Source organism: Triturus cristatus, chromosome 7, assembly GCF_964204655.1.
Source record: "Triturus cristatus chromosome 7, aTriCri1.1, whole genome shotgun sequence".
Taxonomy (NCBI): domain Eukaryota; kingdom Metazoa; phylum Chordata; class Amphibia; order Caudata; family Salamandridae; genus Triturus; species Triturus cristatus.
This window is the reverse complement of record NC_140590.1, coordinates 1,385,009,933-1,385,027,057: the sequence shown is the minus strand read 5'-3', so window position 1 is coordinate 1,385,027,057 and position 17,125 is coordinate 1,385,009,933. Positions and strand designations below refer to the sequence as shown.

The 17,125-nt window shown below is 49.7% G+C and overlaps 1 long non-coding RNA gene across 1 annotated transcript in view; it reads right to left on the bottom strand.

The window, feature by feature from the left end:
- LOC146812108 (uncharacterized) overlaps positions 1–17,125 on the bottom strand; it is a 148,947-nt gene that overhangs the window by 54,561 nt on the left and 77,261 nt on the right. The gene's annotated exons all lie outside the window — the stretch shown is intronic.

Below are 17,125 nucleotides of genomic sequence, written 5' to 3'. Positions count from 1 at the left end.
CTTTCTGTGCCTTCAGACACTGACCTGAAGCTTTACTTTGGTCTTCAATACCCACTTTTTGTCATAAAAATTAACCAGTGTGCTAAAGAAAATGTCCCCACCTAAGACTATAGGGTATGTAGGGGATTTTGTAAAGACATGTCTGTGATGGACCTGCATAAAGAAAGTCTGTGGTGCCTGGGGAATAAATATGACTGCAAGACCCGTGATTACTGTGCTCTGATTAATCAGAAGACCATACAGGACCACAAGGCATGACTTTATTTCGCCAACCACTGCGACCGGTCAAACGGAAGGTCCCTTTCCCAAAGTAGTTCCCTTGGCAAATCATCTTTGCTGTTTAAGTCTTGGGGTAAGTCGATGGAAAAAGCATACAAGTCCAAGCAGGAATCGTCCCCTTCTCGCCACTCTTGGGCTCCATAGAGGGCACAAGGATGTCAACGTACCTCCTGGCCTCACTCCTGCTCTGCAGTGGCCTTCAGACAGATTTACACTGGTGGGTCTGCCCTCAGCACAGTCTGTGCCCTCTTCACCAACATGGAGTTACTCAAAAGCTCCATTGCAGACTTTGGTTCCGGTGCCACCTGCCTGTGCCCGTTCAGTTCACATCAATGCCAGAGGAGGATTAGCTGCCCATTGTGCTATCCAGCTCCGAGCAAAGTCCATCGAACAAGGCCATGCCTGGCTTAGACAGGCACTCTGCCAACAGGCAGAGTGCCAATACTTTCTATTCTGACACTTTGCACTGACCACCGGGTAGCAGTGGCTGCTCCTCGAGGGAGTGCTGCAGGGCGGTGGGTAGTACACTCTGGCATTTGGCCAAACTGAGTTAAGTAAATAAATAGAACTGATTACATTGCGCGCGCTGCATTGCCGATTTGGCGTGGCAGCGCGCAATGTAATTAGTTTTATTTATTTACTTAACTCCGTTTGGCCAAATGCCAGAGTTTACTACCCCCCCCCCCCCCCCCCCACCCTGCCCTTCCCCCGCCTCCCCTCCCATCAGCTATCCCTCGAGGTGCCACCACTGCCGGGTAGGGTCCAAACTTGGCCAAATCTTTTAAACACTGACTGTGCCAATCCTAATTATTATGAAGACAACGATTATATCCCGCAATATGTTGAGGAAAACTGGTATGAAGAATTTTTACGGTGCCAGTGGGATGGATAATTCTCCACATATGGACTTTGGGTTGGCAGAATTCTGCAGATTTACAAAAGAACTCCAACTTTTTGCAGAGTTCCACAGGCAGAATTCAGCACCTTGCGCTGATTCTTAGCACTGAGAGCTTGTTCGGCCTTGTAAAATCCGCCTGAGTGGCACCATGCGGCGCACCAGAGCGCTGTTTCTTTCTGCCGCTCGGGTAGATTTTCTACTAGAGCGGCAGCTTTCTCAATACACACGGTCGCTACCTGCCACAACCGCCCGCAATTAGAAAGCTTGCCGGGAGGTGTTTAAGCACCAAAAAATGGTGCGCGGGGATGCAAATTATCGCTTGTGCTTGGCAACTTAGTTTTTCCTCTAGCACAGCTCCCCAATGTTGTCACATGGCTGTTGGCAGAGTTTTTCCAGAACTCAGTGTTACAAGCTGAATGTGGGGTGGGCAAAAACCTGTGAACTCTGCCGGCGGAGCAGACTTTATCACCCACCCCCATCTTTGTGTTCTTCCCCCTCTCAGACACCCTTCCTGCTACTGAGGAAAGTGTGTTCTTCGCAGTTGCGAAAGGTGTTAGAAGTCTTGGACCGACAGCTACCTACTATGAAGGTGAAGACTGTTTTGGCGGAGGTTCTTCAGCCTGGTCCAACACCTACAGAACCTCTATTGCCATTTAATCCCTCATGGATACCCTTTTGGGCACCACCATGTTTGAGTCCACCTGTTAATATGCATGTCCCTGTCGCTCTGCACCTTGCATCCAAGCCTCTGATGCTAGGGAGTTTAGTGGCACAGTCATCCATAAGATTAAGTCAATCCCAATGCCTTCCCAACCACCCGCCTGATTGTGAGTGAAAAACTATATTTGCTGCTACTGCCATGCCCTTTGGGGCACAGTAGAATAAGTTTTACCTGCTGTTCCGGACAGCCTTCAGATGGCCTTCACTCAAGCAATTCAGGTTGGTTGAGATTCAGCAATATTTTTAATGCGTTATGGCTTGGAAGCAGCCGACTGCTTGGGCAAAGCAATGGGTACCAGTGTGTTACTTTGGTCTGATGCTTGGGTGAGGTCTACAGGTTGCTGCGGGGATGTCAGAGCATCCCTGGTGGAAATGCCATTTGATGGCTCTCGCCTTTTCGGCAACAAAAGGATTCAGCCCTGGAATGGTTAAGGAACACAGCATGTTCCTTTAATTTTTTTTTGTACCCTACCAGACCATTTCATCAACAGGTTTGCCTTCTCAGTGGCTGTGGTCAGGGTTTTCAGTTTCGCCAACACAAGGTCCCTCCACCAACCCAGCAGGACTTTCATGGCAGAGACTCTGGTTCTAAGACAATGCCCAAGAAAGCAGGGACAACGTGCACCTTCTTCATCTGCAGGCTCAAAGCCACTTAAATATGTCCCTGCTGACACTGCCAGGCAGGATCCGATATTTCCTCCAAGGGTGGCAGGCCATTATTTCACACAAGCAGGGCATTCCATATTGTACAACACCACACTTTCCACCACCATCAGGACCGTTGACTGAAGACCATTGTTTGATTTTGCCGAAAAAAAAAAGGACAGGCCCTCTTGTTCAAAAGGACCATAGAGAGAGAGTCCAGTCTCTGAAGTAGTAACTCTGTTATTCCTGCTACTTCCTTGTGCCGTAGAAGTATGGAGGCCTTTGTTCTATTGTTAGATCGGCATCGTCTCAGCATCTTTCTGCAGAAGGACAAATTTGTAATGCTCCTGGTGGCCCAGGTCCTGTCTTCTCTAGACCCTGGAGACTGGATGATGGAGTTGAAACTGCAGGACACTTACGTTCGAGGCATATGAGCTGCAGAATTCATACTTTTGCATAGATCGCCATCGGGTGTTGGGCTCGGATGATTGCAGTTTGTTGTTGTCTTGGAATAAGTCTTTGTTGTCACGAGATGGGTGACTCCTCCCTTGGACGATTGTGCGCATGGGCATTGACTCCATCCTCAGATTGTTTTTTTTTCCGCCATCGGGTTTGGATACAAGTTCGGCTCCAGTTCGTTACCGTGTTTTCAAACCATCACAACTCGAGGGTATTTTTGTTCGCGTGCCCTTTGACGTGCTAACTTAAAAATACTCTATTCCGGCGTCGATGCGGTCTGCTGGGCCCATCAGCACCATTCGGGCCTACAGCTAATGGAAAGGACTCCATTTAAAAAATGCCCCCCAGTGTGGAGCTAAATTTCCACATAGCGACCACCACAAGGTCTGCAACCTTTGTCTCTCGCCACGAGGAAAAAGATTGCCAAGCCTGCGCCTCCGTTCAATCCAAACGACTATCCGTGATCACCGGGCTCGACGACACGTTATGGCGCAACAGGCTGCACCGGTGCCAGAAGACATCTTCGATGAAGTCCCGATGTTGCAGAGGATTCGGAGGAGCTCGACAACGTATCCGAAGCGGAGGACTACGACTCCGATGACAACATCATTCCAGGTCAACGAGTGAGTGAGTACAACTGCCCCTGCCCCTACCCCACCCGAGAAAAAGAAGGCTCCGGTCAAAACTTCACCTGAGGGCCTTAGTTGTGACCAAAAGAGAACTTCAGAAGCCCCGCCTCCAGGCCCAGCTCCGAAGACAAAGGAAAAGACTTCCGGCGGTTCGGGACCGAGCAAGCTGCATAATGGTCCCCAAGAAACACCGTCTGTACCGAAATCAGGAATACATCCAACTCCTATTACCTCCAAAAAGGCCTTGGCATCGAGCTCTTTGGCACCGAAAGACAAAAGGGCCTCTGTTCCGAACAAACCCCGAAAACCTTCGGATCTGAAAAAGATTACCGACTCGACATTGAAGCCGAAGGAGCAAAAAAAACTTTCTAAGGCTCCAGAGCAGAAATCAAAACCAGGTTCAGAACTGAAAAAATCGGAACCGAAAGGAGACGCCAACCAGGAAGAACTGTTTCAACCAGATCCTATCGATCCGAAACAAAAGACATTGCACGTGGACCCTAAAACAGGCCATATTGTCAGTCTCCCAACAAAGAGGAAATTAGACACCAGACACTCTCCTGAGGTGCCTGTGAAGAAAACTGACTTTGCAACTTCACCCATACAACCCTCTTCTCCTGTTCTTATTACTAAGCCTGTGTCTCCTGCAAAGTCTCCCATACACTCTCCTATACTCTCTCCACACTCACCACCACCACCACAGGATGATGACCATGGGGACGGGGGTGGATATAATGACCCTTTAAAGGACCCTGATGATGACACTGCTATACCACAGGACACATGGGCAGATTACAATGATCCTCCAGACCTTCCTGATCCAGAGGCATACCCAACAAGGCCATATCCCCCAGATGACAACATGGGGTTTAGTCAGCTTGTTGATAGGGCTGTCCAATACTTCCTGATAGATACTTTTGCCCAGTCACAAAGGACAATACAAACATTGCCCATGCTCAAAGGTGTCATTAAACATGCACCAGACATCTTCAAAGAACCTGTCAGGACCAGAATTCTCAATCCCTGCATTGATAAAAAATATAAACCCGCCCCCAATGATCCCATGTACATTAAAGGACAACTCCCTCTAGATAGATTCTTTGCTAGTGTCCAATGCAAGGAAACGTGCCAATTCTCAAACCCCCGGTGATGCTTCACCTCCAGACAAAGAGTCTAAACTACTAGATGCTTCAGGCAAACGAGTTGCCTCCCAAGCAGCTAATCATTGGAGGATAGCTAATGCACAAGCACTGCTTGCCAGGTATATCTGAAAGAGACACGTTAGTGATAGATGCCTTACCTTAGAATATCCCCAGGCGTCAGACTAAATCCGGAGAGTTTTTGTCAGCAGTACCCCTGCGTGTCGGAAGGTGGTGTCATGCGGCTCCGCGACCGTCGCTGGCGTCGTATGCGCCGAGATGACGTCATGGAGACTACTTAGGCGTCACCCATGCACGCTGACGTCAGTTCTTTCTTTTTCCACGCCAGCAAGCGGAGATCCGGTTAGAGCACGTACCCTAGTTACTTTTTCACTGACTTGAGACTTTTTGTCTTTCAATTTTAAGCCTTTGACTCCTGGTGCCACCACGTAGGGTTGCCTGGGTTTAAATCCTGCGGGGCCTGTCGCTGTACGATGTTGGTGGCTGACCCCCATGGCATCTGTCTCTACTGACTAGAGCGCGCTATGACTCCCGGTCATGTTCTGACTGTCTGGCCATGGATCCGAAAGCCTTACGGGAGTGGTCCCATAAGCTGCTGGAGGCCCGGCAGTCATCTCTGTGCTGTTCGAGGTTCAGGAGTCGATCGAGGGACTGACCGCGGAGCCATCATCGTTCCTTGGGGTCGAAGTCTTCATACTCTGAATCGGGTAAGAGACGTCATAAGAAGTTGTCGCTCTCAGACGTCCCTCTGTCTGTCTCCAGACGCGCGTGCCGGGGGTACCTCCCAGCGGCTCCTTTGGAGCCTGTGAGTCCCGCGGCCTACCCACCTTATCCGGATCCGTCGGCGACTCCTGCCCAGGTGCAAGCTTTCCTTGCTGCCATGGACTGCTTTTTCAGGCTTAGGGCTCCAGCTGGCGTGCCTTCGGTCCAAGCCGAGGGCCCTACCTTGCTGACCCCGGTGCCTCTTAATCCTCCGCCGGAAGGTCCTCCCCTGCCGCAGTGCGTTCAGTTTGTTCCACCACCGCCCTTGTCCGGTTACCCGGACAATTTTGTCCCTAATTGGGACAAGGAGCCGGACCGGTGCCGACTGGCTACATTCCCGGCGCCGTTCAACCCTTTTTATTCCCTGTCCCTCCCCCGCTGCCACAGCCTGTTCAAGGACAGTGGAGGACGGGGACGACTGGGAGGGGTCTGAGGACCCTCTCGCATGGCAGTGCGGGTCCGAACAGGAATGGACAGAAGAGTTGGAGGATGCAGGTGGCCTTGACCTCTCCTCTGAACCTGGTTTTCTTTCTCCTCCTGCTGTGGCTATGGAGGAGGGCGCCACATACACTATGGTGCTCCGTAGAGCGGCTGAGGCCTTGACCTTGACCTGCCTATGGTGTCCCTCAAAACTAATCTCACTGAAGTACTTCAGCCAGCGGCAAGCTCTATGGAGCCCCTGCTGCCATTCAATGAGGCATTAACTGACGTACTGATGGGCACCTGGTCTAGAGCAACAACGGGGGTTTCCGTGGATAAAAATGTAGCCAGGCGTCATCGCCTGGCCCCGGGTGACCCTGCTTTTCTGACAACCCACCCAACTCTGGAGAGCCTGGTCATCCAGGCATCCACTTCCTAAAGCGTATTCCCAACTGCCCTGCCGGATAGGGAATCCAAGGAGCTGGAACAGTTCGGCAAGAAACTGTTTTCTTCTGCCAGCCTGGGGCTGCGGTTGGTGAACGCCGCATGCCTCTTGGGCCGCTACTCCCACGCTGTGTGGGACACAGTTGCACAGGTGCTGCCTCAGTGTCCGGAGGAGGTCCTGACAGTGCTTTCCCAAGCTGTTGCTGAGGGGAAAGATGCAGCAAAGTTCGCCATCCGGTGTGGATTGGACACCGCGGACTCACTGGGTAGGGTGATTTCCACAACAGTGGCCCTCCATCGCCTCGACCTGGTTGCGGTCCACTGAGTTTTCAAGGGATGTTAAGAGTTCTTATGGACATGCCTTTTGATGGTACTCGCCTGTTTTGTGATAAGGCAGATAGTGCACTGGAGTGTTTAAAGGACTCCCGGACTACGGCCAAGTCCTTGGGTCTCTCCACCATGCGCCCAGCCACGTCTGCTTTTCGTTTGTTTTGTGGCCACGGAAGGGGCGCCCGAAGCGTTCGTTCAGCCAGAAGCCTGCGCAGAACCAACCTCAGCGTGGCAGTGGACGTGGTTCACGCCGTGGCGGGACAGGGGGCCAGCGTGCGGGTCAGTCCACCTCCGCTCCCACAGCATCCGCCTGGAAGCCTTCCTAGTCCGAGCTCTGGGGCACACTCCTCTCCGGTGGGTGGTAGGATTCGCCATCACCTCCTCCACTGGCGTTCCGTTACCTCGGACAGGTGGATGTTGCAAATTGTCTAAAGGGGCTACTCCCTCCCCTGCGAGTCTGCCCCTCCAGCCATGCCACCTCAGTTCCAGAGAGTCAGGGATATTCAGGCTATGATTCCGACCTTTCAGCCTCTATCCCTGGTTTCGGTCAGGGTGACTCTCCGGCTCCTTGGCCTAATGGCCTCCTGCATCCTGCTAGTGCAACATGCCAGATGTCATATGCGGGCTCTGCAGTGGGACCTGAAGTTCCAGTGGGCACAGCATCAGGGCAACCTGTCCGATCACGTCCAGATCTCGGAGTGCACTGCATGACAATTGCAGTGGAGGCTCACTAATCGCGATTGGGTCTAGGGCAGATTCTCTCCCTTCCCCAACTGGAGCATACAGTGGTGACGGATGCGTCCCTCCTGGGATTGGAGGGGAGGGGGGGGCACTTGGGAGAGGCGGAGATCAGAGGCCTCTGGTCTCTGTCGAAGTCCCGGCTCCATATCAACCTTTTGGAGCTTCGGGCGATCCGGCTTGCACTGTCCAGGGAAGTGTAGTGCAGGTGTTCACGGACAACACCACTGCCATGTGGTACTTCAACAAACAGGGCAGGGTGGGGTCGTGGACCCGATGTCAGGAGGCTCTTTGCCTCTGGACATGGCTGGAACATCAAGGCATTACCTTGGTGGTTCAACACCTGGCAGGTTCTCTGAACGCCAGGACGGACAAACTCGGCTGCCGGTGCATGATGGATCAGGAATGGCGTCTGAACTCGGACGTGGCGCAAGGTCTCTTTCTGCAGTGGGGAGAGCCTTTGTTAGATCTATTCGCCACCGCAGATAACGCGCAATGTCATCAGGTCTGCGCTTTGTAATTTCCAAGGCGGCACTCACTCTGCAACGCTTTTTGTCGTGAGTGGAGCTGCGGTCTGTTGTACGCCTTTCCGCCTATACCACTTCTGCCCAGAGTGGTGAAGATTCGGCGCAAACGGGGCCCAAGTCATACTTGTGGCTCCGGTCTGGGCACGAAGATACTGGTATCCCGAGCTACTCAGCATGGCGATTGATCCCCCGATCAGACTGCCTCTCCGGGAGGATCTTCTGTCGCAGCAGCAGGGGACTATCCTCAACCCAAACCTGTCCAGCCTCCACCTCCATGTGTGGAGATTGAGCAGTGACAGTTGACAGCTTTCGACCTTCCTCCCGAAGTCTGTGATGTTATTTTGGCAGCCAGGCGTCCCTCCACTAAAACGGTATACGCCTGCAGTTGGAACAAATTTTTGGCATGGTGCACAGCAAAGGCTGTGGATCCCCTTTCTGACCCTCTTTCTGAGGTCCTTCTGTTCCTTCTTTCTTTGGCCCAGCAGGGCTCTGCTCTGGGCACTATCAAAGGTTAGCTTTCGGCCATCTCCGCCTTTCTACGGCTTCGAGATTAGCCTTCTCTTTTTAAGTACCCAGTTGTTAATTGCTTCCTCAAAGGCATTACACACACGTTTCCTCCCGTGCCTTTCATAATGCCTCAATGGGACGTAAATCTTGTCTTGCCAGATCTGATGGGCGCTCCCTTTGAGCCCCTTCATAACCGTCCCTTATGTCTTTTCACTCTCAAGACGGCTTTCCTGGTAGCCATCACCTCTGCCAGAAGAGTGAGTGAGCTCCAGGCTCTTTCTTCTAAAACTCCTTTACTTTCTGTTCATCTGGACAAGGTGGTTTTAAGGACTCTTCCTTTCTTGCCGAAGGTTGTCACTCCCTTCCACATCGGGCAGACCATCACTTTGCCCACCTTCTTTCCGCCTCTGCATCCTTCAAAAATGGGAGTCTCCACCGTCTGGACCAAAAACATGCGCTTTCGTTCTATCTGAAGCGCACACAACAGTTCGGGGTGGATGACCAGCTTTTTGTTGGCTACGTGGGCGCCAAAAACGTCGGGCCGTGCACAAACAAACCATCTCTCGGTAGGTCGTTCTGTGCATCAAAGCATGTTACTCGTTGGCTAAGAAGGAGCCTCCTGTGGGGCTGCGTGCCCATTCTACCAGGGCAACGGCGGCCACTACTGCCTTGGGACGCGGCGTTCCCTTGCAGGACATTTGTCAGGCAGCTATGTGGGCCTCGCTGCACACGTTTACGAAGCATTATTGCCTTGACAGTCAAGTCCAGAGAGACTGCTTCTTTGGCCGTTCCATGCTCCGTGACTTTCTGGTGTAATCTTGTTTGCAGACCCACCACCGGGGTTGGTATTGCTGGGGTATCTATTCTAAGGTAAGGAATCGTGCGTCTGAAAGAGACACAAGTTACTACTTGTGTAACGATATATCTGTAGGAGACATTAGTTAGTGATAGATTCCTTACCGCCCCACCCATCCTCCCTGTTCTGCGAACTGATTTCTAGGGTTAAGGTCATCCCTTTCAGGGCCCTAGTTTCATGGCACCAGTGGTCAGTTTCTTGCATGGCTCTGCGTTCCTGGCACGGAAAGTCGTGTACAGAACTGAAGTCAGCATGCATGGGTGGCGCCTAAGTAGTCTCCGTGACGTCATCTCGGCGCATAAGACGCCAGCGACGGACGCGGAGCCACACGACGCCACCTTCCGACGCGCAGAGGTACTACTAACAAACTTTCCGGATCCAGTCTGACGCATGGGGATATTCTAACGTAAGGAATCTATCACTAACTAATGTCTCTTACAGATATATCGTTACACAAGTAGTAACTTGTGCGATAGGGCTCACTACGATGAGCTTGAGGACCTAATTCACCATTTGCTTGACCAATACAAGGCCAAAGCCCATGATCTGGTCCTGGAGGGCAAGTTAATTACAAATGCATCCATTAAATGTGCCCTCGATGCAGCAGACACCGCATCTAGATCTGTCAACACCAGTGTCTTACTATGTAGACATGCATGGTTGTGCATCTCTGGTTTTAAACAAGAAGTGCAAACTACGATCTTGAATCAGCCGTTCGACCAGGAACACCTGTTTGGGCCAGCTGTAGACACAGCTTTAGAAAAAATTAAAAGACACAGACACTGCAAAATCTATGGGAGCATCAGTCTCCAACACAAGGCTCCTTTTGTTGCTCCTTTTATAGGGGCGCATCCAAAAACATCAGCGCAGACACTGCTTCTTCCTCCTACAAAAGCCCCACACAAACATCCCCCAACAAGGGATATTTCAGAGGTGGGTACAGGGGGAATAATAAAGGGAGAGGCCGAGGTAACAACAATCTAACCTCCCCCACTACCAAACAAATAATGACTTCCCTCTGCTCCCTCCAGACCATTCCACTCCAGTCGGGAGGAAGACTCTCACAGTTCCTACCTGTCTGGAACTCCATCACTACAGACAGATGGGTAAGACAAATTATCCAGTATGGTTACTGCCTGGAACTTACTGCAACTCCCCCCAACATTACCGCCCAAACAGCGTCCCATGTCCATGGAACATCTAACGCTCCTCAAACAGGAAGTTCTCTCACTGCTTCCAAAGCATGCAATAGAACAAGTTCCCCTACAGCATCAAGGGACAGGGGTTTACTCCCTGTATTTTCTAATCCCCCAAAAAGGACGGTACTCTCAGACCAATACCGGACCTCAGACCTCTCAATTTCTACATACAGTCAGATCACTTTCACCTGATCTCTCTTCAACCAATCCTTCCACTTCTTCAACAAGGCGACTTCCTTGCCACTTTATGTCTCAAGGACGCAACTTCCATATTCCTATACTCCCTGCTCACGGAAAATATCTAAGGTTTACAGTTGACAGCCAACACTAGCAGTTCAAGGTTCCCCCATTCGGAGTAGCCACAGCACCCAGGGTCTTCACCAAGTGTCTTGCGGTAGTAGCCGCACACTTGCAGAGACAACAGATTCATGTTTTTCCATACCTGGACGACTGGCTGATAAAAGCCAAGTCACACAGCCAGTGTGTTCACCACACTTGCCAAACAATTCAGCTGCTCCATGACTTGGGGTTCACAATAAACCTCACCAAGTCACATCTCCAGCCCTCCTACCTACATCAGTATCTAGGGGCCATACCCCAATCCAGCCAGGATAGCCAGTATGCAGACCCTCCTCCCAAAATTCCAACCCAAACACTCCCTACCAGCTCGAGTGTTTATGCAGCACATCGGAATGATGGCCTCTTGCATCATCATAGTACCTCATGCAAGACTTAAGATGCGCCCTTCACAGGAATGCTTAGCACGTCAGGGGAACCAGGCTTCAAGGTCCGCTTTCAGATCTGGCGTTGGTGGACAGCAGCACACATCGCTCTCTGCAGTGGTGGGGCACACAAAACCTTTCCAAAGGGCGGCCGTTCCTAGATCCTGTTCCACAGATCGTGCTAACAGCGGACGCATCACTCACCGACTGGGGAGCCCATCTCCTAATCCACACAATTCAGGGCAGGTTGACCACGCAACAAAAAATGCTCCACATCAATCACCTAGAATTACTGTCCATTTGTCTAGGATTAAAATCATTCCAAATACATCTCACCAACAAGACTGTCCTTTCCGCAAGGACAATATGAGAGCAATGTATTATATACAGAAACCAGGAGGAACACATTCTTTGCAACTTTCTCAACTAGCACAAAGCATATGGAGATGGGCCATTCGGCTAAACGTATATCTTCCGGGTAGACATCTCCAAGGAGTACACAATCAGATTACGAATCTGTTAAGTCGTCCGACACAGCAGATACACGAATAGGATCTTCATCCTCAAGTTCTTCCCACATTTTTCAAAATGTGGGGCCACCCAGACAAGGTCTGTTCGCCACACATGCAAACGCAAAATGCCCAACCTTCGCCGCCAGGTTTCCACACCCGTTGTCCAAGGGCAATGCGATATGGATGAACTTGTCAGGCAGATTTGCGTACGCTTTTCCTCCACTCGCGCTCATAGTACGCAAGCTCAAACAGTCTCAAGATGATCCTAGTTGCTCCAACATGGGCCTGGCAACCATGGTTCACAACACTCCTGGAACTCTCAGTAGTTCCACACCAAAAACTACGGCTCCCCCCAAAGCTGCTTACGCAGAACTATGGAGAGGGGAACAACCTTTACAACGCAACTTTTACAACGCATAATCCATTACAACGCATGACATTACAACGCATGACACTACAACGCATTTTTAAAAACTACCTTTACAACGCATACTACCATTACAACGCATACTACCATTACAACGCATACCATTACAACGCATAATATTACACTATACTATCCAACACTTACCCTACTGATGCACCCCCTGGAGTTAGAATAGTAATTTTTACCCCTACACTATCCAACACTTACCCTACTGTTGCACCCCCTGGAGTTAGAATAGTAATTTTTACCCCTACACTATCCAACACTTACCCTACTGTTGCACCCCCTGGAGTTAGAATAGTAATTTTTACCCCTACACTATCCAACACTTACCCTACTGTTGCACCCCCTGGAGTTAGAATAGTAATTTTTACCCCTATACTATCCAACACTTACCCTACTGATGCACCCCCTGGAGTTAGAATAGTAATTTTTACCCCTATACTATCCAACACTTACCCTACTGATGCACCCCCTGGAGTTAGAATAGTAATTTTTACCCCTATACTATCCAACACTTACCCTACTGATGCACCCCCTGGAGTTAGAATAGTAATTTTTACCCCTATACTATCCAACACTTACCCTACTGTTGCACCCCCTGGAGTTAGAATAGTAATTTTTACCCCTATACTATCTAATACTTACCTTAAATGTAATTTAATATTATGCGTTGTAATGGTATGCGTTGTAAAGGTAGTATGCGTTGTAATGGTAATGCGTTGTAAAGGTATTTTTTAAAAATGCGTTGTAGTGTCCTGCGTTGTAATGTCATGCGTTGTAATGGATTATGCGTTGTAAAAAATGCGTTGTAAGTGCATGCGTTGTAAAAGTGTGCGTTGTAACGTCATACATCCCTATGGAGAGATACAGCATCCAGATCCAACTCAACTGAATCTAGCAATCTGGCTCCTGAAGTCCTAGAGTTCGGTTATCTCAACCTCCCACCGGACTGTATGAACATTATTAAAGAAACCAGACTCCCTGCTACTAGAGCTTGCTATGCAGCCAAATGGAAAAGATTTGTCATTTACTGGAATAACAAAATTGACCCGTTGGGTGCTTCAATTCAGAACATTATTTGCTATTTGCTGCATCTACAAAAATGTCATCTAGCATACACATCCATACGACTACATCTTGCTGCCCTTGCCACTTACCTGCAAAACAGACATTTGTCATTGTTTAGGGTACCCACTATCAAAGCTTTCATGGAAGGCCTTAAAAGAATTCCTCCCACCCTTTCCGGTGTGGAATTTAAACATTGTCCTTACTAGGCTCATGGGTCCTTCATTTGAACCTCTACACAAATGTGAACTACAGTTCCTTACATGGAAAGTAGCTTTCCTTGTCACAATCGCCTCTCTCGGGAGAGTAAGTGAGATCCAGGCTTTAACCATACAAGAACCATTCTTACAAATACATCGTAACAAGGTGGTTCTTAGAACAAATCCAAAATTCCTTCCCAAAGTAATCTCTGCTTTTCATCTTAATCAATCTGTAGAGTTACCCGTTTTTCCCCAAACTCAAATTCTGTAGCGCAGCGAGCTCTTCACACACTTGATGTTAAAAGAGCTATACTTTATTACATTGACAGAACTAAACCTTTTAGAAACACAAACCAACTGTTTGTAGCTTTCTCTCCACCTCATAAAGGAAACCCCAACTCCAAAGCTGGAATTGCCAGGTGGATAGTCAAATGCATTCAAATATGCTACCAGAAGGCAAAACGCACATTACCAATTCCCCCCCTAGAGCACACTCAACATGCAAACTAGGGGCTTCCATGGCATTCTTGGGGAACATTCCCTTAGATGACATTTGTAAGGCAGCAACATGGTCTACGCCACACACCTTCACCATACACTATTGTGTAGACGTGCAGGCAAAACCGGCTTCTGTAGGTCAGGCTGTTCTTAAAACACTTTTTCGGACCACTGCAACAGATACAGGTGACCACTGCTAAGGGAGATCACTGCTCAATGCAAAATTATGAATTCTGCAGCTCATATGCCTCAAACGGAAAATGCTACTTACCAGTATGCATCTGATTTTGGCATGTAGAGCTGCAGAATATCATACGCCCACCCGCCTCCCCGGAACCTGTCTGTTCCAGTGCTATCTTACTTGGATACACTCACATGGACATCTTTTCTGTTTCTTACAAATTCCATTTCCCATCATGGCGAAAAACAATCTGAGGATGGAGTCTATGCCCATGCGCACTATCGTCCAAGGAAGGAGTCTCCTATCTCGTGACTACAAAGACATCTTCCAAGACAACAACAAACTGCAATCATCCGAGCCCAACACCAGATGACGATCTATGCAAAAGTATGATATTCTGCAGCTCTACATGCCAAGAACAGATGCATACTGGTAAGTAGCATTTTCCTTCCGGGTCCTTGTCCTGCAGTTCCACAGGCGCGGACTGTGGTTCTGAGTGGGCCAGGAGTAATTTCAGTTTGCAGTGCTCCCTTTTGGTCTCACCAATGTCCCTCGGGTGTTCACAAAAGTGATGACAATATTTTCAGCATACTTTTGAAGGTTATGGGTGCCAGTTTTCCCCAACTTACAGGCTGCTGAAGGTGGGTTTGCCCCAGGCAGATCAATGTCCCGAAGTCCTGCCCGACTCGTTCACAGATGCTCCTGTTCATCTGACCTATTCTGGGTATGGTGCATTTCATGCCTATTTGCCCACAGCCTAGTCCTGAACATTTGGACTATGATCCTGAAGTTTCAGCCTCTGTCCTGGATCTTGGTACAGAAATATGCAGCTGCTGGGATTGTCGGCCACCTTAATCCTACTGGCCCCTAAAGCCTTAGTGGGCACAACATCAGGATAATGTCAGATTATATCCAGGTTTTGGGGGAAGACTGCGAAAGATCTGCAGGGGTGGTGTCTGGAACACAATTGGGTCAGTGGCAGACACCTCTTTCTTCCACATCCATACTTTACAGTGGCAAAAGTTGCATCCATTCTGAATTGGGGAGACACTACTCCACATTAGTTAGTTGGAGTTGAGGGTGATCCACATGACGTTGAAATCATTCTTGCCCACCTTCAAAGGAAAGCTTTTACAGGTGCTCACTGACACCACCATCGCCATTGGGTACAATATGCCGGTTGGGGGTCTTGTGGCAGGAGGCTCTACACCTGTGAAAATCCCTGAACCACTAGGGAATTTCTCTTGTGGTGATCTACCTGGTGGGATCTTTAAACGCCAAGGTGAAAAATCTCAGCCGCCGACGCTTAGTGGACTAATGGCAGTGACAACCAGAGGTGGCACAGCGCGTGTTCCAGCAGTGGGGAAAATCCTAGCTTGATCTTTAGGTCACGACCATGAATGCACGATGTCAACACTTATGCATGTTGGAGTTTTCAATGTTGTGCTTTTGGAAATGCTTCCATCTAGAGTGGAGCTCGGGATCTTGTATGCCTGCCGGCCTTAGGTTTCTGAAGGTCATCATGAATGGCCAGGCCCAAGTTTTACTAGTAGCATTGGCTTGAACCAGGAGAGTGTGGTACCCAGAGCTCCTGGGCATGACCATTTGTTCGCTGATCAGGCTGGCACTCTGGGAAGATCTTGAGCCGCAGCAGCAAAGCAGGGTACTGCACCTAGACCTGCACAATTTGCATCTTCCCAGACCCAACTACCCGCTGACCTCATGTCTCCTTCCCCACTAGAACTCCCACCCTTGCATGTCAAATGAGCACGGTCTGTCATGCCTACTCTTCCTCCTTCCCATAACCAACTATCGCCTACCCCTCTCCCTTCCTCCAGCCCAACTTCCCTCTCCCTGCCCCTACAACCTGAATTCCCTACCGTACCCTACCCTCTGCCAATATCTCTCTCTCCAAATGGCCCTCACCCCCTCAAAGTGAAGCAGCCTATCCCTACATCCCTCAATCCCATTCATCACCTACCTCTGCCCGGACCAACGCTACAACTGACCCATCTTTGCACACCCATAACGTCCTGCCAAACAGGAATGTCTTTCTGGCTGCCTCCCCGCTCACTCGCCGCCACCCCCCCCCCCCCCTCAGGCACCCTACCCCAACAAAAACATAACCCACTGCATCCCCCTGCACCCATACAACTGAACCCCCCCATATTCTTCTAACACAGACTTTTACTAACCTTGAGCGTAATCTCTCAACCGTGACCACTGAACTTACACGTCTTAGAGAGGAACGCCCTCAAGTCCCTGGTCCTCTAACCACAGCGACTATCCCTGCGCCCGAAACCTCCCCCGACATTAGTGGAGAACTACACCCCTCTGCAACCGATCTCTTAGGCTTCTCCGCTCCGAGAGCAACTTATCCTCTCCTGACCTCAGGGACCTCTATAATTCCTACCTTCCTAATCCGCCGATTTCTTATCCTCTCCTCCCACATGTCAAGATCCCAGTGATTGTGGGTATTAACAGAATCCCCTCCACACATCTCCCCTAGACCCCAGCTCAACTCACCACCATCCACCCCTGTAATCTTACACTAGACAACCCTAATCCCTGCTACTGCATGCTTATAAACTGCGGCTCGGCTGTCCGCCATGCAACTGAAATATAATCTATCCTCAGCGAAGGTATTGACATAGCCTTCCTTACAGAAACCTGGCTCAACAACCATTTGACTGCTTTTCTTGACCTTCTCATCCCACCAGGGTTCTCTATCCTTAGGAAAGACAGGCCTGTTAGAAAAGGTGGCGGTCTAGCTATAATATATAACCAGCATTGAAAATGCACTAGGTCTTGCCTTTTATTAAGTTAAATGGTATTGTATAGCAAAGCAAATGGCTTTTAACTTAACGAAAGGTGAGACCTATTGCATTTGTAATGCTTTTTTTTGCGAGTTGTTCCGAATGCATGCATGGTACCTGCAAACCCA